General features: G+C 39.8%; 1 protein-coding gene across 1 annotated transcript in view; it reads left to right on the plus strand.

The window, feature by feature from the left end:
* The window catches only part of pcdh1a (protocadherin 1a), a gene marked incomplete at its 3' end in the record, with an annotated part of 77,231 nt that overhangs the window by 31,045 nt on the left and 22,591 nt on the right, over window positions 1-23,595 (plus strand). The gene's annotated exons all lie outside the window — the stretch shown is intronic.

Raw genomic sequence — 23,595 nt, forward strand, 5'->3', positions numbered from 1 at the left:
CAATATTTTAGTATTGGCCTTGTCAGTAATAAGCTACTTGATTAAAAGGTCAAATGAATAACAAAGGGCAAAAAAAATGTTTTGCTATTATCTAATTCAATCAAGAATTAAGAGCAGTGACAGTATTAGTTATCACTTATAATTTAGGACAAATACTCAAGCGATTTAAACCCACAAGCATCATCTATATACCCAGTTTTACTGCATGGCATAATCCATTTACCATGGCACCGCAGTGACTCAGCTACCACTGAAACTTCTTCATAAAGTTATTTAATCATCTTGATGTTCAGACAGATCATTTATAACTTTGCCCTATACCTTCACCCTTTTTTATGAATACTTTCAGTTTGTCTGTCATTTCCACAGCACATAAAATAGATTCCCTTCTCAGCTCTTGTCCAATCAATGGGGACATTCCCCCGTAAACCAGTATTTTTTACACCTCTTTTATCATCTGATTTAAGGAGAAGATGGAGGTTGCATCTGAAATATGAAAGGAAGGAATGCATTTTTAACACAAGGATGTCACAAAATGGAAGTTCACTTAAGTGCACTCACTGCGTGTCAGCTCAAGAGCCGCCCACCACACTGCATTGTATGTGTCAAAGTGGACACAACATGAAACCCATACCCCTACAGTTTATATACAGAACACAGAGAAGAGAAGTGGAGGAGCACTGAGGTTTGTGTTTAGTATTTTATGTATGTCTCTACAGGAAGAAAAAAGGCACAACAATGAGTGGGCTGGGGTGAAGGTGAAGAAAAAGTCTGGTAGGAGATGGGAGGTAGCTGCTCACCCGGGGATTGGGTCAGGTGCAGAGAGCAGAGACAAAGGGCAGGCAGAAGTATGTGGGCTTGGCGTGTGGGAGGATGTGTGAATGCTACTGTATCGTTTGAAATGGAGGGGGGTTGCTAGGATACGGGGGAAGAGATCAGATGCTCTTGGAGAGCGCACACAAAAATGTCCACTGAATTTGGCATCAAGAAAATTAGACCCAATGATTATTACTTGTTTAAGAAAACTACCAGGCGTTAGCGATTTTGTGATCACAAGACCCACTCCTGGATGAAAAGGTTAACCACCTCAAAACATGCAGTGCATTACAAAGGCTTGAAGATTTGGCCAGCCTCGCACTTTTTACACAGATTTTTTTTTTTTTTTTTCCCTGTGTGTTGAACTTCCAGGCCACAACACTTGCAGATAGAAGCAAGAGTCATCAAATGTGCCTGTGATATCCAGGGCCCCCGACTGGATGTAAATGAAACAAATATGTAGTCTTCACCCTCTCTGAAGAAGCAAGTCTGACACAGCAGAACACTCTGCAACGTGTCAAAAGGAGAAATCACTACACACAACCTTATCAGCTCCGTGTATGCATAATTTAAAGGGGAGATGTTCAGTAATTGGCAAGGTTTAAATATCTTGAGCTATGGTAATTGAATAGTCTCCCCACTAATGGAAATGTGTCAGACGTGCTCTTACACCCAGCAGACCGCAGACAGTGAGTGACAGAGCACCAGGGCAGGAGAGTGAGACATGGAAAGAAGAAGAAAGGAAATTCTGTCTTATTATTTGCTTGGCTGTAGAGAAGAAGATGTCATGATGAGAACGAGTGGCTGGGTCATGTTGTGCTGCTGCCATCGAGCCTCTTGGAAATATTCCATCTCTTTCTTCTAATATTTATCTTATGATAAACCTACTGTTACCTCCAGGGCTCTCTGAGTCCTGTTGGTTTTGTTCCCATCATAACCCTCCTGGCTATTTAGTTAGGTCTGACTGCAGACTGAGGAAAGCCGTTCTACTCTTTCCAGTGAGAGTTGTCTTTCAAAAAAAATATATATATATATATATTTTTTTTTATTTCTTAAAGGATACTTGTCTATTCTGACATTCATCTCAGTAGTTACATATCAGTCCATATTACAAAGTCACAACCTTTGAGTTGACCCAAGTTAGACTGATGATTACATTTATGACTTAAAATACATGTTCAGGGCTTGAGACTTGCAAACTGGCAAAAATAAATGACAATATATGCGGTATTCAAGTGGCAGTGCTCTGCTGTATATTAACAACCCGTCAGAATAATGACAAAAGGCATAAAACTTTAAAGAACAGTGACAGTTCTTTCTTATAGTCTCCTGGTCTATCAGCCATGTTGCCAGTCTATTTATTTACTGAAGGCAGGCAGTCCAGGCACAGCCTCTTTTTTCCTGTGTTTTCACAGTGAAAATTAAACCTGTCCCATCAAATCTTTCTGTGTGATGAAGAAATAATCACAAGGTCAAGTGGTCAAGTCACAGTGCTGTTGTTGCTGAAAAATGTATTTATGTCATGTGAGCGACTAGCACCCGGGCAAAATGGTGTGAAAATAGCGTCGGGCAATAGGCCTTTTTATATTCCATTTTCACCCTGATAACATAAGAAAAGAGGCACATGCTAATGTGTTGTTTTGGAGGTTGTTAGCTGCAGCTTCCTCTAAGCCAGAAGCTTATCTTGTAATATTAACAGTGCCAAAGAGGTGCATCAGAAAGCTTGAATACTCCTTTCCACAACAGAGTTTCATTGTGAAATAATTTGTTAATTTTTATTTTACAAGGAAATTTCTGACATTGTTTGAAATTATATTGTGAAGCAGAGGCGGAAAAACCTTGATTTGCAGATATTTGAGATAGACTCCTGATATGTCATGCTCCTGAGTCAAAATAACAAGATTTGACAAAGACTGCTGAACTATGGCAGAACTATGAGAGAACAGATTATACTACAAAATAGGATTAGAATGTAAACGACGTGTACCGATCTGCATCTGTTTTTTCACAGATACAAGCTGCACTGTGGCACAAAATGGCTTTTTGTGGGTGCGGATAGAGCTCTTCTGCAGTTTCTTCTGTACAACCCCTAGTAATTGCTAAGTTCAATACATCTTGTTCTTTATAAATCAAATTACCACATTGATCAGCCAGGAAGCTATCTAATAACAACACAGAGGGGGTCCAGTAGAAAACAGTCCCTTCAGTCTTTCACGGTCTGCAACAACTTGCTTCTTTTTTGCAATGGTTAATGCAAATGCATTTTTGACCATTTAAAAATCTTTTGTATTGGCTGATCTCATTGGCTTGGACCAGAATAGCACACTCTGCAGCAGATACCTGTTTGCAAAACTGTAGCAAAATGCAGGACAAAGTAGCTGTACCAACCACAATGTTGTACTCCTGTGTATGGTAGGCATTGTATTTATATTGGCCTTGTATTTTCCATTGTTCCATTGTTAAAAATCCCTTTATTTGCTTCAGAGTTACACAAACAAAACACTCACCATTTTTGTTTGTGAATCTCAGGAGCTGCCTTAGCATGAACCAGTGATAAAGAGACTCTAGTTAGAGGTCTTTGTTGAACAATTTGTCTTTGGTGAGGTGAAATGCAAAATGTCAGCAATCGCTCCTGTCAGACAGCAGGAGTTGCTTCAGAATCAATGTCAGGAGGATGGTTCAAACTATTTCTGTTGTGATTGACTGGCATGTCAGCAGTTAAGCAACCATCAACAGCTGCAGAAATAACCCCACATGGGGTTATCGCTGTTTGTTTTATGGTTTGATTTTTGTGGGTCAGGATGCAGAAGGAACATTACTTTGAAAGGAATATTAAACAATCTGCCAAAAACTGAATATCTGGGGACACATACTGTTGAAACCAGGACATATTCATCTATTTCAAAGATTCCTCTGGACACCTACTGTGTCACTAAAACTGGAGACACAAGCTACATTTCAAGTTAACTGTCTCGCAGTTCCAACTGTGACAGGATGTGGCATGATTTTCATCATTTAAGCCAATCAAATGAGTGGGAATTCCCTATTTGATCACAAGGACAAGAAGAAAATGCCCGGATCCTGCCATAGCCAGGACATAATTGAGCTTAGCTACAGTAGCACTGCCAGATACTGTTTCATGAACCCCTTGAATCTTCGATTTTATCACCTTGCAGGATAATATGCCCACTGTTCTTTCTGCCTGGGTTCACTATGCAAGTAATATAATCCTGCATGTACTTAAAAACAAGCTAGAATTTGACTGGTGGTGTCTAAAGCATTACCAACAACAACAACATAATATATACTACAGTATATCAGAGGGTTGCTCTATCGTAATATTCAGACCATTTATCAGGCAGTGGACAAATAATTTTGCTTCACACTATTAAACTAAGAAATGGGAAAGTCATTGTAGATAGAGAGCAAGGGAGAGATGGATTTGATGGGGGTTGGGAATAAGAGTCTGACACGAAAGAAATTAATCCTCAATATCCACTGCTCCCAATGCACCTCCACAATTGCAGGCTCCGTCTGTCTAGTCCATTCATGAATCACCGGGCCTAGGAGAGACGCTGGAGAAAACCACCAGCTCTCATAAATAAAGCAGGAACCTACTACTGTAGTGCCAATGAGTCATTCAGGTCTGTTCTCATTCAGTTTTGGAAAGGGGAAAAGCATGACAAACTATTTCGAAAACCTGCCATTACTGTATTTACTCTAAAAGTTAACCTCCCTGCCACTGCCTCCACCGGTGTTAGCCACCATCACAATGTGAATACACACTTAAGCTTCAGACAAGAGAAACGTTATGAACATTAGATAAAGACCTCACATTTAATTTAGTTTTATTGATTCAGGATGGTCATCTGGATCTTGGCTTTAACGATCGATCTAAGATAGATAATGCGCAGCTGCAGTGGTTATAAGGTACAGAGGGTTTTTTATTTGAACACACATACCAGATTTCTGCCCAACTTTTCAGAGACGTTTCACATCATAATGTCACTAAAATGCCAACAGGAAAATAGAGCTATTTTTTTTCTCACATGCCTCTAATGTCTGGTGGAAGAAAACAGCTGAATTCCTAGAGTGGTTGTTCATTATCTCCATCAAATAACACGGTTATCAACCCAGGCCTATCTGATGATCCAGTCTTTGAATTTCAGTGGCAGCAAATCAGCTCAGTTTTCCACTGTAAACTGCAGCTTTCCTGTCAGACTAACTGAAGATTTATATAATAATCAGAAGTACTGTATGACGTTGTACTCCATTGTGGCAGTTTTTGAAATCTACGGCAGCATAATTAAAAAACCCATGATTAACACTTAACATCAAGAATTGATGCAGATTACACACTTAGGTTGATCTACACCAGACAAATACACACTTAATTTTCAGGTTTCTAAGATAAGATATCTCAACCTGTACTGTTAATTAACAAAGTGGGGGAAAAAATGGTACGCACGATTTCAAAACAAAGTTACAGTACAGACATTAACACCCACCCGGTGTTAATGAACTCACCACAATCTATCGGACATGAGGTGTTAATGGACATTCATTTTATAAATCAGTTGGTTGTTCAAGTTGCAGCAAAAGTCTGTTCTAGTACCTTCTACAATAATCCAAACTGTTAAGATTCATATATACGGTACCCAGCAGTCAGCAGGTCTTGTGCTACAGTATAAAGATTTTGGATGGCAAGTCAGTAAGGCCTCATTATTCATACGTTCTCAAGACATTAAGCACGACAACTTTCATTGACTCTGCCATGCTAAACTCACTGTATCTATAAATGTTTTTATTAACTGCTCCCTGCGCTCGGTGACATGGTGAAACCTCTCAGGGTTTCTGGCTCAGTTACTCTGGGAATTTTCTCTATTCAGGGGATCAATATGTGGAACTTCACTACTGAGCTCAGAAAGGCTCATACCAGGGACCATTTTAAAGGTAATACAGAACTGTTAGTCAAGTATAATGATGCAGCTCTCCTTAGAATGAAATGTGTATCTCTGGTACTTTGATGTACTGTCTGTTTATAGCACATTTTAGACACTTTAGATATACAGTATATGTTTCATTGCACTGTAGATTTTTTTTTCTTTATAAAAATCCAACAGGGGTCAAGATGAGCGTTGCAAACTGTAGCCAGTAAGTCCTACAGTTTGTGACATGTCCAGGGAATTTTCTATGCTGTGTATCTGAAAAAAGAAAATAAATAAACATGAGATGTCAGCTCATGTACTGTACAGTACAGTATGTTGTTTTCCTTACCAGCTTAATTACCTGACAAGCTAATGTCAGTCTCTATGATAAGAACTGTAACTGACTTTTTATTGGTATACAAAGAAAGTATGTCCTGTATTCAGGTCAATTAGTTTTATTTTGAACATGATCGCTTGCATAATTTCCTGCTATTTGTCAAAATCAGATCAATTAATGTGCATGATGAACGGGTAGACAGACACTTAGGAACCAATCCACTGTCTTTCTTTTCATTAGATGGCTTGGACAATAAAGTATGTCCAATTAATAGTACTTCAAGGCTGATAAAACACAAACCCGCCCTTTAAAATCACTTCCCTATCCATTAATTCAGTTCATTACAGACTGGAGAGTATTTTCTCTGCTAGAAAAAAAGAGCTAAAAATTAATAAACAGTTACACAGAAAAATCTCTGTAGGGATAAATATCAATACCCATAAACCACTATATTTTGCTGGATATTATTGAATAACAGGGATTTTCTCTCTCTGTAAAGACACAGCTTATCTACACGGTCGTTCTCTTTTTTTTGTATTTTTAACTAAGAAACCCATCATGATACATTGATTGAATAAAGATCTCAGGTTTCATATTACCTTAGGAATGTCTTAGAGACATACTGTGGATTATTGGTTTCTGCAACAACAATATGCCCATGGCTAGAGGTGCAGGATCCATGCTCCTGCTGCCATTGGATTCCTGTAATCTTGTGAACTTAATTCCTTTCAGGTAGTGCTGAAAATGTCTAGCAGATGGTGATCAGTATTGACATTTAAGGTTGTTGTTGAATGTTATGAGGGAACAAATATGGCATGCTGGCTTTTAGGAAGCCAATCGATCCGTGTGACACACAACATATTTCACAGTAGACCCTGTATTATGGCTTTCCAGTCCAAGAGTTAAAATCAAGAACACGTTTTAATACACCAAACAAAAGGTCAAATAACTGAGCAAAATTCTGGACAATTCAGAAGTCATAGTTGACTAGCCCCCTGGTCGTTCCCTAGGTTTCACAAACCGGAGCTGTTATTTAAAGTTATCGAAGTGTAGCCCTCTATCTGTTAGTGACAAAGGTTGGTTCGTGGCTCTGCAGTGTGGAAGCCATGAGGCTTTCAATGCGCTGATGGACAGGGTCAAATACCATGATCTGTATTTATCAGTGGGATGCTGCTCTTGTGCTGTAAATGTGATTTTAAAGCTTCTTTATCCTCTTTTTGAGGATTTGCAGTATAGCAGATCACATGTGAGTCCCCCTGCACTTAAGCTACACTATCAGCAGCTCAGTAGGCTACCCAGAACACACACACAACCTTTTTTCATTTGTGTTTTTCTCTTTTTTTTGTATTTACTCAGGATCTATAATCACTGGACAACACTGAAACCGTGAAACAATCTGCTAAGTGCCCTAATGTTACTACTTTATGACAGTACTGCATATGTCTTTGCTGCCTAAGAAGCTCATTCATAAATCACTTGTTCACTTTAAAACAAGATCAGATACCCAGAGAGATACCACAGCAGTTAGCAGATAACAGCATGGTATAGTTTGTATTGGAATAAGGCAAATATTGGGATTTAAACAGCATATCTTTTCCAGATATTTTAGAGCTGCTGTAGTGTTTGCGATAATACACAGTGAAATGAAAACAGATGGAGACTGACGGGAACAGCAGGTTCATTCATTTGACGTTGAAAGCGTCTCAAAAAATTGACAGTTTGTCAATAGCCTTAGGGGAGAAAAACTAAAACTAAAACTTCTTTTGTCCTTAAGTTTCATTATAGGAAGGACAGACTTTCTTGTTTACTAATTTATTGAATGACTACAGCTCTGATCTCTAAAATCAAGTCCAAATCAATATCCCGCTGAAAGCACCATAAAATCAAATGGAGATTACTTGTAGGGTTGTATTGTAAGGTAACAGGCCTCTCGTGGTAATTATAAAGCACTTTATGCTAAAGATATACTAATGAATGTTCATTTTAGTAGCCCATGATCCAATAAGCCACCTGCTCTCTTCATTCACTCAGGATTCACTGGTGGTACAAAAGTGACTCCTGGATATTCATAGTTATAAATACCTGCTGATGTCAGAGGAATAAGGACATTTTATAAAATAGAGAGTTTTTGTTGATCAGGGCTTGCGGTTATTATTGTTGCATCTCCCAAGCCTGTAAAGCTCCAGCAGTGTCATCTTATTGTAGAGATGGCTTTCCAACATGACATTATACAAGCTTACAAAAAGCAAAGGTAATACGTAAGTGAATCTATTTTGGCAGCATGTTCTGTAACCACCCAAACAGACTTCATAGGGAATAAAGAAAGTGGGGAAGCTAGAGGGGGAGGCAGCCAGTGAGGAATCATGGGCTGTCAGAACCGTGTCTGTCTAAGCTTCAGGAATCCAGGAAGCTAATGCTGTTTGATGTATTAACCATGATGGAGGGGGCAGTCTCTGTGTGCTCATGAGCAGTCCTGTAAGGATTTGGGTACATTGTGTCTGTGTGTGCGTGGGGGTGTATGCGCTTGTGTCTGTGCATGGCTGTGTGTGTGTGTGTGTGTGTGTGTGTGTGTGTGTGTGTGTTTTCGTGCATGAGTTTGTCTGTTTACTGTGGGATGCATGTGTGGGTGTGTGTGCGTGTGTGTTCTCATTGACAAGTAGAAAAGGAAGGAGAATTGATGTTGTTTGATGTATTAATCATGCATATGTGGGACTGAGAGGAGCTGTGATGGGTTGCTTGGGCACTGATTCTATCTTCAATCAGAGGCTCATTTGGGTCCCTTTGTGTAAATGCTTAACATTGTTTAGTAGAAAGTAAGCAGACTGCTTATAAGACTGTTTGTTTGTGTGTGTGTGTGTGGCATTTGAGACTGAGAGGAGACGAACTGGGGCGGGGGCGAGGGACTAATACAATTTTTCATCTTGTTCATACATAACGCATATTAGAAGCATTGTTTTGCGTGATCCCATTTTTTGATAAGCTTTTTAGCTGCCTGGAGTCCAAACACAATCAGGAAATGTGTTTTCAAACAGCAGCTCTGCGTACGAGTTAATCAATAATTCAGAGGAAAGAGGTATGACACTGATCTATATGCTATCATGATTTATCAGCCTCTCGTCCACCCTCCTGATATTTCATAGATTCCAGCCGGTGGCCGGTGAATAACTGCATCCACGCAGACAGGCCATTTTAAAACTACACTGTTAATTAGTTGTGCTTATTTTGTGCTCTTTCAACCGTCCATATTCAGGTGTGAGTCAGTGTTCTGCAAGTTATTAAGGTGCAGAAAATTATTTGCCTTTTTCCAATTCACATCGCCCACCTTAGCTATTGAAATCTTGTCCAAGAGGCACTCCTACTGTCTAAAATTTAATCCATGTTGCCTTTGGATTACAAATGTATTTCGTTTGACACTTTAATTCACTGCAGAGCTCGAGTTCTGTTGCCAGGCAACTCTGTTAAGGTGCACACAAAGGATCATTATAGATTTCTTCGGTGCAACTTTTAACTTCTTTAAAAAGATATTGTACGACTCGCTATACAGATAAGGCTCCTGTTTGTTGTATTTTCATATGCTTCTAGTATCTCTGTACCTCATGCACTCCATTCAATATAAAGAACTCACTTTTTTTTTTATTCAAATAAATAGGCCGTCTTGCAAAATCATTCCTGCCAGTAAATTCGCCAACTCTGGGCTCAAGCTTTTCTGCAGCACTATGAAAGAATCAAGTTGAGTGCCTCTTCTTATGCATCTATCAGACATATGTTACTAACAGGAGATGACAGCATGGCCCACAGTATTTAAATGGTTCATGGTGCTTGTACTCTGATGGCTACGATATGACATGATGAGCCATAAATATGTCAGATATGACTCAAATGAGCTCTGAAAGGAGATGGCAATAGAGTATTCATACTAGATTTTCTGCTTTGGGGCTCTGTCTAAAGCCCATTGTGGAGCACTCCACCAAAATTTCATCAGTGGACTAATCAAATCTGTCATCAATATCATACCATATCTGTATCAACTGTGTCTAGTGTATTCCCCTACAGTATTACCAAAGCTGCAGAGAGACCGTGACAAACACAACTGCTTGTACTCTTTGAGATTTCAAAATGAGAATTCCCTATGTTATTATACTCAAGGCAATCTGATTAGATATCTTAATAGATCTTTTTTTAGTGGCACATACGATATTCATAATGTGTTCCTGCAAATATATGAGTGTACCTTGAAAGTTTGTGAACAGCCATACATTCCCCATTGCCTGGAAATGGCAGATCAGTTCTGGTTTTATCAGCAGGGTATCTGTTTTTTTTTTCTGGAAGCGAGTTGTAAGTCATCTTTTGTTTGAGGCCTGCAGGAAGATCACTGCTCAGTTGCAGACTGCTGTTGCAGGAGTGAGAGAGCAGGATACTAGGATGCACAAGGAGATGCAAGTGAAGGTAGGGCCTGGAATTAGAAATGCAGCGAGATTACATGTGCATGTCTGGCAAATGGATGATGAGACTGAGGGCAAGACTTGGTACTCGCGTGTATGTTTGCACTCTGATTGAGATACAGTAGGTGGATTACAGGGCTCTTCTCACAAAAAAACATGCCAACTCCTAAAGGCCTCAACACACAGAGCAGCTCACTCAAACAGAGTAATCTCTTCATCTGATGATTTTTGATATGTTGTTTTTCAGCCTCGTTTCACTGCGCACTCTTCTCAATCCCCACGTCTGCAGAAAGATCAATGTTGAGAACACATCCTGCTTCAGCAGCGACTGGGCGCTTGTAGCCAGAGATGAAAAAGGTCACTATGAATCTAATTAAGCATGATTTTTCAGTTCCTTGATAAGATGGAGGAGCATGAGATCTCCTCTTCCAGTTGCATTGAAAGGATTACTTTGGGTGCAAGAATGAGATGCAGACACACTTCCGAAATCGTCCAGCTCTTGGAATGTATTGCCAATCGGGACATCTCGCATGCATGGGTAACAAATCAAGACAAGCAAGACCATGAGTTATGCTATTAATAGCAATGCATGCATGTGCATACACACGAACACTAAAATGCAGACTCGCACACTTTTATGCACATAGAGGATGGGCAGGGAGGAAAAAAAAAGTTTAAGCAGGGTTGAAGGCTTTTTCATCCCTCTTCCCAATCCAATTATGTTCCAGTTCAAACAAATGGAAGTATATGCATGCTTCTCAGCTAGATGCTGCAGCAATAAAGATATTAACTCGGAAGATGGGAAGTTTGAGAGGCAATAAGGTACACAGCGGGGAGCAGATATTGAGGATTAATTTCTCTCATGTCTGATTCTTTACTTCCCCCATCATCCCATCTTCTTCCCTGTCTATCTTTCCTTTCTAGTGTTATTAACTCCTGATATGTCTTTCAAAGGGACAGTTTGGAAGGTGCTTATTATACAGTATATCATAGGAAATGAAGAGAGGAGATATAAGAAGGAAACTAACTAACAATCCGCAATCAGTACACACCTAAGGAAGTATCAGACCATCTAAGTGGGTACTTGATGTAAACCTTGTCCATTGAGCTGACTGTTCTTTGCTGACATGAGTGCACTGGCAAAGTGTATACTGGCCCACAGACAGCTATTACAGTGTGGTGACTGTGCAACTTCAGCTCTGGGCTTAAAAACAGTAAATATTGATTAGTTTCACAGAACCTGAAGCAGCTGCTTGCAAGCCAAAACAACTAGAAAATGCATTGTAAACTGCAAATATCAGCTATAATCCATGTCAGACATGGCTCTGAATTGATACCAAAAAAAGTTCTTCCTTGGGGTAAAAAATGATATTTATTTCAGTTGGATGCATTGCAGCGCTCTAGACGAGTGTGTTTCTGTGACCTCTCTCTTCTTACAGTCAGCATAGTGGGGGATCGGTCCATTGACTTAACTCCTTTTCATGTATTTCCTTTAAATTTGAAATTCAGCTTGCCTTTAATTCAGTTTTGTTTAGCACCACAGCTCTTGGAGATTGAATTGGAAACTTGCCCATGGGACATTATTTATATAAAAATATATAGCTGCAGTTGACTATGAGAGGGCTTTGAATCCATATGCCAGACATACACAGATATCACATTTTTGCTAAGCTGCCAAAGCATCTGTTCAGCAACATTATGGTGCATGACCAGATGTGATCCGACAAAGTTTGGGGCCAATTCCAGACATTTATGTAAAATTTGATTTCTCCAGCTTTTGGCATAGAAAATTACAGACTCTTCAGGCTCAGATTCTGGCTCAAGTTAACAGCATTAGATCATTTGGTTGTGAGCAGAAATATATATATATATATATTTACCTGCAGCACAATAACAGAGGCCTGATTAAGATATATTACTTATCACAGTTGTCGTAAGGGCCACCCTCTATCAAAGCCAATAAAATCATCTCCTGTTGGTGAAAGCAGTGTACTTTCCTCTAGTGCAGCACAGACTGTCTCTCACCAGAGGAACCACACCAAAAAAAAGGGGGAGTGATGTTCTTGTTTCAGAGGTGCGCAGTCACACAGTGCAAATATGTGCCACCTAAAATATCCTGCTGAGGTCAGACATGTCAGCTTTAAAGTTGAAGCCAAATTTCTGGGAGTATTAGAATCACTGTCACCAGTTTTTCATGCGTGGCGAAGTGAAACCACAGCTACAGCAGGAGACAATGACTCTCAATAACACATAATATCAAGATAAGTGTCTGTAGTGGTTCTGTTGTTCAGGCAGTTTACAGATTGTTTTATATTGTAAGTGCTCATGAAGGCCATATCCTATGCACTATACTGTACATGAAGTGCATATAAAAGTGAAGCAAGCAAGTATACCATGCAGAAAGGCTTGCCTTTAATCTCCTATACAGTACAGAACCGTAGTCAATCCCTCACTAACGTAAACAGAGATTAGCCTTTCTACAGTAAATACTACAGGGTTATAATCATCTATCTACTTCCCTCACTTTCTCACTTTCCCGGCACCCTCTGGGCCTGTATCCAAGGTACAGTATCACTCTAATTCACAACACTTCTCTTTAAATTGTAACTCTTGTTGTGGTTGTTGGAACTCATTTGGGCTGCAAATGTGCTTTGGCCTCCAAGGCTGTGTCAAATGTTGCGTCAGAAGATCAGTTAAAGCAAACTTTAGTTTCATATATTTTGGTCGCTCAAAACAGAATCAGAAATGGAATACATTTGAAATTTGAAGTGGCCACCCAGCGCTAAAAGACTAAATGCAAAATAAAACACATGGAAAATAATTGAAAAATGATTAAAACACAAAACAAAAATGCCAATTAGATATTTAAAGCTGTCTAAAGACTGGTGCTGATTAATATGAATGGATAGCATTAAATAGCGATGTTGTATTTAAAACCCAACTCTCCTCGCCCACAGTTTTCAGTTATTTATGTCAGTATTTTCACAACATCACTTCTCTGGTAAAAAAAAATATTTTTTCACTTCACGTCACCATCTTTTCTAGCAAACAGCATTTCTCCTGTCAACTTACTTCTTATTTTCTCTGTTAGGGGGACTGGTTCCTTTCTAGAGTTTGTAAGACCACTTTGCTTGCAACCCACCCTACTCTAAAAATTGTGTTCAAGATTTCTTTTTGCCCTCTTAGCTAATTCATATTAGCATATTTAGTCCCCACAGTTTTAAGACAATGTGAGTGTCGGTAGGAAGACATCACTATCTAAACCCTAAACCAATCAAAATTTTAATCCTGTGCCCTTCCCAATTAAATTTCACCACTGATCCTTTCTCTGGCTTCTCCAAAGCTCATCCCTCCTCTCCAAATCTCTCTTGACACCAAAGAATATTACATTTGTGTTTCCTCGTTCCATCATCTTATTTCATTATCTCAGAAAAATAGCAATTAACCAGGGGGTGTAACGGTACGTGTATTTGTCCTGGGCCGTCACGGTACAGACGTTACCGCTCAGTGCACGCAGTTGTACGGATGCACACGGTAGATAATGTGCAAAGATACTGTAGACGAACATTACATGGAGCAAAATGTCACACCCACAAATCTTCAGCTGTAACCTCTTTGCAAGTTAACAACATACCATGCTAATCTTAGCTCAAGCCGATTGGCACCTGATTTCGTCTCACTACTGTGAGTAGTACAAACACAGGAACTAGAATACCTGCTTGTTTCCTTTAAATCAGTTGTGTGGGAAAATACTGGGCTCCCCGTGAACTGCATGAGCAGTGACGAGGGAGTGACGGTTCAGACGAGGGCGGTGTTGTTTGGCATTTTAAGGTGTGTGGAAACACATTGAAAATGCTAACACGTATTCACGGATATGTGCCAAACAGGGTAGCAAAAAAGAAGAAGAAAGAAAATCACTGCATAATACACATCATGCTGTAGCAGCTATATGAGGAACATGTGACACTAGGTGGAACAAACTGTAACTTGCTACTGCTACTGTTAAAAATATATGAAAAGGAACTTACAGTATGCCTTACGCATTTGGTGTTTTGTGTTGCTTTTTCCCCATTGAACCAAACTCGTGCCACGCTGTCTACCCATACACCCTTACAATCAATCAAAACATGTTGTCTATTATCTATTATTGGCAGAGGTTTATAAAGGTGTATTGTCTTGAAATGTCCGACCAAGTTTCAGAGTTTACTTTCAACTTACCAACTGGAGCTTTAACTTCACACCCACACAAATCAATGTTTGTTTTTTTTAACAGATGAATCAATTGTAATTAAACTGAGGAACACACAAAATGACGATTTGATTATTAGATAATGAGCAGCCACTGTCTTGGAATAACAGACGTCTTTTGTGGTCGCTACACTTTCAGTGGTAGCAGCTGCGGCAGTCAATGATTTGATTTTTTGGGGGGTTTTGTGGGTTTGTCTATTTTCCTGTCCATGTGTGCCCTCGCTAACTGATTCCATTAAAATACCACAGAACATCTGCACATGTGGCCCTGTGAGGCACAGAGACACCAGTAGCTATAATTTTTTATAAGAGTTCAACAATTTGTGCTGCATAGACACAACTCTCCACTGCCTGTGTCAGAACAAATGTAGCCATGACATACCCCAGTGTTACCAAACAAGTCCAGGCAGGGGAACTCTTTTGTATCTCTCTCTCTCTTGAGTGAGAGTTGTGCAGGCCTTTTCTGACTTTGTTTTATTGTTGACGTTAAGTAGGCTATTGGAAGTACTGTATACTATGCTCTCATCCGGCACTAAGTGAGGCTAATTTAGTTCAAACCCATTCAGTGAAGGTGGGAGGTTTGTGTGTGGTAGCTGTGGCAGTGGGACGGGATCTTTGCTGGATGATGCCCCGCAGCTGACAGCAGGGAACCGACCAGAATCAGTTCCATATACTCACTTCTTGTAATGGAAAAAAAAACGACATCCATAGCTCATTGTGGGACAGAGGGGCTGACGGAGAGCTTTTTGTCGAGGGGTGATGCATTCACACCAGCACTCCCACATCCTGTCATATGGAATGGCGTGAACAGTCAGATTTGTCATTAGATGTGGCAGCTATATTCACACATGGTGGGTCCTGCTGCAGCAATACTTGGTTTTACTGTGACAACATTATGGTATTTCAAGGCCAGTGCTCCCATTGAAATGATATTCTCTGTGCAGAAAAACTCCACAATAATACAGCAGCACAGACAGTGAAGAATGTGAATCCAGTCTTGCCTATCAAGACCATTAAGGTCTATGTGATTGTTTTTTAATGCATTCACTCCAGCCTTTTTTTTCTCTCCATTTACAGTACGTGAACAAAGGGACTCCTAGTCTTTATCCACCCCTCACCCCCACCCCTCCCCTGTCTGATCACTTCATCCTCCACCCAAACCCATGCTGACTCCTCTGCACTCTTTCCCCCTCCCCGCCTCTCGCTTATGTTCTTCCCTCCCCCTCTCCAGCGTGTCCCCTAGTTTTCTGGTAGCTGTGTCTCTTTGATAATCCAAGACTCTTTGAAGACTCCAATTCCACGCTGCTTGCCTTGGAGCTATTGCACCTACAAAAACAACTGCGTGTGTGTGTGTGTGCGTGTGTAGCGACAGAAAAAGAGAGAGAAGAGAGAGAGCAGTAGATGGGATGAGAATGGAGGACATAATGGTGGAATGGAAAATAAAAACAGTTCCATGTGCATTTCCTTCTCAGCTGCTTTAGTCTTTATGGTTTTATGCGTGCTGCATACACTGAGAGGTGCACTTCTTCATTGTCATATTTGTTGGTGCAGCTCATTTTTTCTGTGCCTTCAGAGGCAGCAGCTCATTGATTCCTACATACGCCCAAAATGCCAGAGCCAGGATGTACTCACAAACACTGTAACTAGATGGAAATTCTTGGTCCCACACTGGGGGAACTCTCGTGGACTGTCAAAGATGCACATTTTGTAACTAATGCTACACTTTAAATAACAAAAAGATGCACATACGATCAATTCACTTTACGCTCACACCGGTGTGTCAGGTTGAGCAGTACTTCACTGAACCTGGCAGCTTGTCCTGTGGGATCTCAACAAAAAATGATTCTCTGTGCCTCTGTCAGATGCTGCAGCCAAGTAATTAGAGAGAATTAGTTGGCTATACTTAAAATGCCACTGTGATCAAAATTAATCATTACTAAAATGTTTTTCTTCTATCCACTCCCCCTCCACTTTGTATCACTGTCTCCTCCTCTTACCTTTGAGCATCTGGCTGCTCTCTGTGACTCTGTCTCTACCTCTCCATTGTTTCTGTCTCAATCTTTAGTCCCTCTTCTTCCATCTTAGTCTTCAGCCCTCCCTTTTTTGTCTCCGTCATTCTGCTGCTCTTTGGCAGAGGAGCTTGCCATCGGGATTTAGGAGAAATTGAATTGAATTATGAAGGAATTTCTCTGCAGTACGATTGGCATCATTTCCTCCACACAATAGAACATCATTCTCATATCTCTCAGTGTGGGGGAATGAAAATAGGCCGTGCACCATTCTTTCTCTCATCCTTTTAAATTGAATTTTTCATATCACAGGGGCACTGAGACATCAGCCGTTTCCTTTAACATGGGCAGAAAACCCATTTCATAATATCTGAGAGACACATAACTGTGATTCAGTAGGAAAAGTCTGGCTTCCAGCTCCAGTACACATACGATATACCTGAGCTCAGGGTTGATAAACAGGGCCACATAGGTTTCCTGCTGCTTCAAAAGTTGAGGGCATTCCAGCAGAGTAGACTGGAGCTGTTTGGCTTCCCAACTTCTCAGATTCACCCCATTGTAAACAAAATGAAATGCAGCTCCTGTTTATTTCCACTTGTCTGCGTCAAACACACAGACTGCATCCTTCAACCTTCTAAAGCCTCCCACTTTACCCGTTTACCTTTATTAGAAGAAAAGAGAGCAATCTCACTGAACCCTCATTTTCGACTTGTAAATTGCACCCGTCGCTTTACAACACAGCCTACCATAGTTCAGCCGGTTGTTATCCCTGTTCATGTGTCTTTAAAGTTATGACACTCAGGCTCTTGTTGTGCTTTGCTCCTCCAACAGAGATTTTGAATATTCAGCATGTTTCTCTGGCCACAGTGACTCACCATAAACAATACCGCTGTGTAATAAAAAATTTAAAGGAAAACATCTGGCAACAAACTAACTGTGACAAATTGCTTGTTTCGCACTAGACATGGGAGATGACAATAAATTTTACTTCGTTACAATGTTTTGAAATGTGTTTTATTGCTGATCTTTTCAAATTTAGGAAGAATAACATTTTTTTTCACATATCAATGAAAGTATTCAGTTTCCCACTATTTTTTATTTCACTGCCTTTTGCTAAAAAATGTTTTTTTCTGCCATCAGTTTTCACTCAATAGAGAATTGTGTCAAAAGTCAAAAGAGTTTTCTTTTCTAACTTATTTAAGAAAAGCAGAAATCACACTATTCAGACCCTTTGAACTTGAAATGTAGTGCAAGTGTCTCCTGTTTTCCTGGATCATCTTTGTTTCTGCACCTGGTACTGGGTTTACCTTTGGTAAATGTGAGTGGTCATAATTTGGAAAGGCACACACTTGTCTTTAAAAGGTCTGACAATGCACATCAGAGCAAAAACGGAGCCATGAGGAGGAAGGAACTGCCTGCAGAGCTCAGAGAGAGGGCTGTGTTGAAAACACAGATCTAAAGAAAACTACAAAAAACCCAGTTCCATAAGACTGTAAACACAACAAAATAAGTAGCATATCATCTATTTTTACGACTCTACACCAATCTAGCACATGTCGTTCTTTGTCAATGGAAGAAAGTGGATAACTGGTTTGATTAAAATGGATTATAAAATAAAAAGGGAATAGGAAATATAAAAAAGGATTATTTAAATTCATAAAAAAGGATGCAGTTTGACTTTGATCCAGACATATTTTAGCAAGCAGTCAGACTAGAATAATGGAGATGCAATCAGAGTGGCATAAATGGGGTGCCATCCATTTTAGCTTAAAATTGGGAGAGAGATATTAAAGGATGCATTAAGATTCATATCAAATGGAACTACTTTGAAGAAGAAGAACCAAGAGTACTGTTCTGCTGTAATCGTAATAATTGTTATTATGAGTGATATTATTATTGTTATAAAAAGAATTCAATCATCTATTTTATTATGTCAACAATCTGTCAACATCCACTGTATTTACTGTACACCGTAATAAGTCATATAGCTGGCAAATGCATTACACTAAGGAATTATTCTTATAAGTTAGCTCAAGCACAGACAATGCTAACTAGATTCATGTCCAAATGTTCACCCAAAGCTTAGTCAAAATAGAAATACAAACTGAGGCATGAGGCAGAGATCCAAGCACTGAATCTATCTCACCTACAACTCTGCTGGATGTCTGCTGAAAAAGAGGGAGAGAAGATGGAAAAGCTTTACCATCTGCATAAGTACCAGCAGCCCCTGTGCACTGGCAATCAGCGAGGCTTGGCTGGATGACAGGGCACCTGACGGCAGAGTGGTGTCAGGTAGCTCCAGGGCATTCACAATGGACCTAGGACTCTGCGCTATGGGAGGAGCACAACAGCAGTGGGGTCTGCTGTCCCATCAGAAATCAGTGGTGCAAATCAGCAGTGGCAATAGAGATGCTCCACAGTCACCAAAATGCTGTCCTTGTTGCTTAGGCACAGCAGTTCACCCTAGGATTCCCTTTTTATTCCTTCATTCAAGCTACAGGCAAATGCATTATGTTTTATTCCGAATCCAATCTTAAGGGCAGACTGTCCACACTGTTATTTGGAGGTGATTAGATATAAGTGTTAACGATAACCCATCTGTGTCAGTTGCTGTGGAAACGACACATACAGATTTTTTTTCAATGCAGACACAAAATGGCAAGCCGCGGGCTGGGTGAATAATGGAGATGTATCCTCTTCCTCTTCACACCATAGCAATATCTAGTCTCAGCGCAGAAGTCCTCCATCACACCAGACAACATTAGTGACAGGCGGTTGATACATGTTTCTCTGTGGCAGTCGCGGCCAGCTAACAGCGCTAACAGCTCTCTGGACATGACGTCACCGTGATGTGTCAGATGTGCCAATGATGAAAATGAAAGTTTGAGAGCCAGGTTTTTAAATCAGATATCAAACCACCCATGTATGTTGTTTAAATCTGATTTGACGAATGAAATATTCATTATCATGCCTCAATGTGCCATAAATCTGATATGGGCCGTCAGTCTCCACATAACCTAATATGCATCCTTAAGCTCAGACCAGGAGTCTTCTGTTGTACTGAAGCCCCACACTCATAATTTCATTCACATAGATCGTCACTTATAATTATCTGCTTATCAATTTCACCATAAGCGTTTGTTGTTTGAAGCTATGTCATGTCAAATTATCGTCTCTCAGTATCTAATGTTATATCTTAACTGAAGTGTGATCTCTATAATCCATCCTGCTAGATGCATCCGGTGTATATATAGGCTGTACTTTGTGCTGGCTGCGTTTAACGATGACAGGGAGAGAGAAAGTAGCTCATATGAAGTCAAATCTCGTCTCTTATAAATGTTTTTCTATTACGTCAATAGTTCGGCAAATTAACAAAGGCTGCTCCCTTACATAACAACCTCAAATACAAGCACTTCAAAAGACTTTTAATGTGCCTCCTTTGTCACATAAAACGCAGAAAAGTTGGAGGGTAATATGTAAGCTATTACAAGTCACAGTATCCATATAAAGAAGGAAATATAAATCATGATCAATAGCTTTGGTAACTAATTTCCAAAAGTTCCCGAAGCTTTAAATCTTTATAAAAAGATTTAATGGTGGTGAGATAGAGACATTTTAATTTTGTCTTTGAAGAAATTAATCTCCTATCTTTCTATTGTCAACCTATGAATCAGCAGACAGGAGACAAAGGCACAGGTTGCCATTCAGCGTGGGTGTACAGTGCACTATTTTCTGAAGTCTATTATGCTCAAGGTATCAGCTCCAAAAGAATGGAGTAGTTGGGGTATATAAGTGGATGTCATTATTGTGTTTTTTTTATCAACTGTATACAGTCAAGGCCAGTTGCTTTGCCACTCCATACAGGGGTCTCAGTTGACCCATTTTGTAAAAGAGAGTAGTAGCTAGTTTTTATTTTGGGCTTGACCAGGAGGTACCTCGTCATAACCTGCGTAATGAATCAGAGAAATAACTGCATTATTATGTAACCGGTTCCTTCTCTTTATGGTTATTTGGCACAATCAATGGAAATATTCAGCTCTACTAACCATATGGAGCTTATTATTCTGAGGCGGTGAGTTATTTTTCATATTTCTGGGAGTCCAAGAAAAAAAAAAAAGACAGGACTCGAAAGGGCTGCGGGAGCTCTAGGTAGGCAGAGGATGATTGCTGTTTACGACTACACTAAAATGTGTCTTGGTCCCCTTGTAAAGACAGAATCGTGCCGTATCTTTCCATCTGCTTTGGGGTTGTAATATCATGCGTATAAACAAGGCCATTTTAACCCAAACTAAATGGTCTTATGAATTCAGATGTCATCATAATTGTCCCCTCTTTCATTCTCAGCCCCATCACTTCTTACTCCTACCACAATGCCCAAACAATCCTGCTCTCCCGCCTCCAGTCTCCTAGAATCTAATCCTTCTGCTTGTCCCCTCCAGCCAAAGCGTCGTCCGTCTCTGCCTGACCAACTCCCCACTCCTGCTCAGCCTCCCCTTCCATCCTTCCGTCTTGCCGCATCCCTGCAGCCCCCAAGGCCTGGCAAAGGATTTGTGCTCTGACTAAAAGGAGAATCTATTTCCCATCTCTGCAGCCCTAGCTAGTTATCATACCCAGGAAACATGCTGACTCTCTGGAGTGATGCCTTGAGGAGAAGTTTAAGCAAGAATCCATATTTAAACAACTAAATGCCCCCTCACATTTAAATAGTCATGGAGTCTCAGAGGCCTCCAATCATATTTAAGAATGCACCATTGAAATATCCAGCTGCATGAGTTCAATGGAATAAAACAAAAGCAATAATAGAATTGTCTTGTGTGGTAGAGGAGTTTTGTATTGGAGACTTCCAGTTATCACACATTTCAAAACTTCAATTAGATCAATTAGTGCAATTTCAGTTCCTAGTAAATGAAGGATAAATGGTGTGTTCTCACTTAGCGTTTTCACTACACCACACCACACAAGTGATAAACACATTTCTGCAGTAAAAAATGTAGTGTGAGTGTACATGCACCTGTCAAAGAGCATCTTTGATAGAGAAAAAACATCAAAACAAACATCATATTTTTATATCCTGAAACCTCACGATGTCCTTGTGTTCTCATCTTGCTGATAAACATACAAATCGCTATCAAAAAGACAGACATAAAACGGAATAGTTTCACTATTTCTCAAGAATCTTTTACTTGAACTTGAAAATTCAGCTTACGTTCTATTAAATGTTACAGGTATTTGGGTACTTTGTACTGTACATGATTTGATGATGCACTGATGAGTAAAAAAAAAAAAAACACGACAGAATCCAGACCTCAAGTTATCGTAATTTAGATGAAAGACCAAGAAATAACCCTTTGCATTTGTGAGAAAAAATATGACAGCAATGACGAGGAGATAGACAGGTTTCTGGAAACATTTTGAAGCCTGCTAATGGTATTAACTGACTGGCTGATGGCTCTTACCTAAGCTCTAAAAGCATTTCTCAATATCTGGTGTGTCTGTACTAAAAAGGCTGATGGTTTGAATGATTACTAGCATGGATTTGTTTGCCAGAAAAGTGGGTGAATGGTAGAAAGCACAGCCCTGTGGTATCGATCTGAGCTGACTCGTGCAGCAGATGCTGGCTTGTTCTGCTGTATCAGTGCTTTCCTGACTTTTACAAGAGGTGCTCATGTGTGGGGGTTGGGGGAAGAGTGCAATTGCATGTGCGCTGTAAGGAGTCATCTTTCTGTTGTGGATCGGTGGTAAGTAGCCATTAGTAAACTGATCTTTGGGAGAGGAAATTTAATGGTCTCCTAACTGTATTTACAAGCCATTCAATTTGATAAAGGGTGTGATCTTGAATGATTTAGTATAATGCTGCTGTGCTCCTCTTCAAGCTATCAGATTCAGGATTTCATCTGTATTTCATTATTCATTCATTTACTCCTTCATTCTTTCATCAAATCTCATCAGCGTATAACGGCAAAAACAAATCTAATGATTTATTCTAATGCTGGCAAAATAGTGACTGTCACAAACTATTTTTCCAGTGCTGTGTTTTTTTTTGTTTTTTTAGGGGGGGTTTTATCCCTTTTCGTTAGCCTTATTTAGATCTCCTTGGGACTCGTTTTTAGTTAAATTGCAGAAATATTGTCTAGCTTTCTGCTCGGTTAAACATCAAAAGCTGAGGAAAAGGGAAATATTAAAATATGGAGATAGGAAGTAGCTCACTGGGGCTACTGATTAGTGTACCAATCATTGTCATCAGAATTCATTTGGCAGTGGCAGATTTAGAAAATGAAACTTTTGTCTAACTAATAATGATAATAACAGCAATAATAGTGCTTTTTACAGTCTCAGTCTCTGTGACACCCTCTCATGTCCATGCAAATGCATACACGTTCTCTCCATACATGTGAATCTCTTCGCTGTACCATACAGAGCCTGCCTCTATCCAAGTAAATGTTCTGAGTGTAATTATTGAAATTGCAGACAATAGTGCTCATGGCACTCGTCCACTTTTATTTTTCAATCCGTACTGTACGTCACTTCCATCTGGAGCTTCTGATAAGATGGAAAATAACGAACATAAATACAGTACACATCTTCACTTCCTGTACTCTGTAACTGCACCTGCTTAAGTCACATGGAGTATCCATATGGCAAGTTTCCATCTGTAAAAATATATGTTGTGTTTTTTGTAGACATAATACAAATATGACTTCTTGAACATTCTCTGCATCATCTTGTTTATTATACATTGCATACAAATAGATTTGAATCACTTTTACACATGTAGGACAATATCATAGAGAATATTTAAGCACATAACCTATATT

The sequence above is a fragment of the Trachurus trachurus genome (assembly GCF_905171665.1).
Source record: "Trachurus trachurus genome assembly, chromosome: 14".
Classification (NCBI taxonomy): domain Eukaryota; kingdom Metazoa; phylum Chordata; class Actinopteri; order Carangiformes; family Carangidae; genus Trachurus; species Trachurus trachurus.